We start from the raw sequence: 1,882 nt of genomic DNA, 5'->3' as shown, positions 1-1,882 counted from the left end.
ATATTAGTTTTTTGTATTTGCCGCTGACATGTTGAAGCTTAAATAACCTGCTAGGTTGGCAATCGTTCTCTCAAAGTTTGTGTTTGACAATTTACTTTCATTAAAATTGCCGACGAAATATTATTCTCAAAAAAAATATATATAAAATATGTTGCTTATTTAATTTACATTCTATAAACAATTATTTATCTAATTACAATTATCATGGAGACATTACTCGAGCAACAGCGACGTTACCACGAGGAACGCGAACGTTTAGTCGATGCAATGGTTAAAGAAATGATTTTCAAGAAAACAACAGTACGTGACAATATAAATTCCGATCACAGATTAAAAATGCTGCTAGATCACCACATGAACAGTACAAAAAATCTAAAAGAATTATACGAAGATAAAGACGGCGCCCGAAAAGATGAAGTCGCTGCTCTGTCAGGCCCAAACGAGTTCAATGAATTCTACAACCGTCTAAAACAAATCAAAGAGTTCTACCGAAAGCACCCACACGAGATAAGTGTCCCCCTTTGCGTAGAATTCGAAGAGTTAGATAACATGCGTAATAACACCTCAGAAGAATACACAAATCTCGTAGAGTTCACCGACGAAGAAGGTTATGGTAAATATTTAGATCTACACGAATGTTACGAAAAGTATATTAACCTCAAAAACATTGACAAAATCGATTACATATCCTATTTAACAAGTTTTGATCACTTGTTTGAAATCCCGAAAGACCGTAAGAATTCCGAGTACCGCAAATATTTAGAAATGTTGCTCAATTATTTGCATGATTATATCACAAGGATAAAACCGCTTTTGGATATTGAAAAGGAACTGAATGCGGTCCATAAAGACTTTATTGAACAATGGGAGAACGGTAGTTTTCCTGGTTGGCCCAAAGAAGCAGGTAGTGCTTTGACAAACATTAGTGCACATTTAGATTTATCCTCGTTTTCCAGTTGGGAAGAATTAGCGTCTTTAGGTTTAGATAGATTAAAATCAGCCCTGTTAGCTTTAGGTTTGAAATGCGGTGGTACATTGGAAGATCGTGCACAAAGACTGTTTTCAACAAAAGGCAAAAAGTCTTTTGATTCTAATTTATTAGCTAATAAACAAACAAGGAAAAGAGCAATCCAAAGATAATGAGCGACAAAAAGAAATAGCGTTTTTGGAGGCACAAATATATAGATTTTCTGATATTTTAAGCGAGCAAAGAATAGCTACAAAGGAGAATGTACAAAGAAAACAAGCACGTACCGAAGGTGAACGTGATGATAGCGATGTTGAAGCAAGCGCCAGTGAATCAGATGAAGATGATACTGATGATGTACCGCATAATCCCAAAAAGCTACCACTCGAATGGGACGGCAAACCAATTCCATACCTTAGACGGCTGCACGGCTTGAATATAAGCTACAATTATGAAATATGTGGAAACTTTACTTACAAAGGTTTGTAAATTTCAAACATATTTTTCAATACCCAAAGCTTTCCAAAGGCATTTTGCAGAATGGCGTCACGCCTACGGCATGCGTTGTCTAGGAATCCCCAACACCGCCCATTTTGCAAATGTGACCCAAATCGAAGACGCTCTAGCGCTGTGGGAGAAACTGAAAAATCAAAAGCAAGGTGAAAGATGGCACCCGGAACAAGACGAAGAATTTGAGGACTCACTTGGAAATGTTGTGAACAGGGAAACGTACGAGGACTTGAAGCGGCAAGGTTTATTGTAATGGATACAAATAAGTTTTGTAATATGATTTTTAAAAACAAGAATACAGATAAGTTTTAGCCAAAAAAGTCTTGTAATTTTTTTAAATACATTATATAAAATATTTGTACACACATTTGTTTTTATTATATGTATAAACTTACTTATAAAAAC

At 35.6% G+C, this 1,882-nt stretch overlaps 1 pseudogene; it reads left to right on the top strand.

Moving 5' to 3' along the window:
• The first annotated feature begins 204 nt into the window (after positions 1-204).
• LOC113381485 lies at positions 205-1,730 on the top strand (annotated as a pseudogene).
• Positions 1,731-1,882: the final 152 nt, after the last annotated feature.

This window comes from Ctenocephalides felis, unplaced genomic scaffold (genome assembly GCF_003426905.1).
Source record: "Ctenocephalides felis isolate EL2017-DRISC unplaced genomic scaffold, ASM342690v1 CF-g0.4_SCAFFOLD_02924, whole genome shotgun sequence".
Classification (NCBI taxonomy): Eukaryota; Metazoa; Arthropoda; class Insecta; order Siphonaptera; family Pulicidae; genus Ctenocephalides; species Ctenocephalides felis.
Note: the sequence above shows the minus strand (reverse complement) of the source record. Positions and strands in the feature narration are given on the sequence as shown.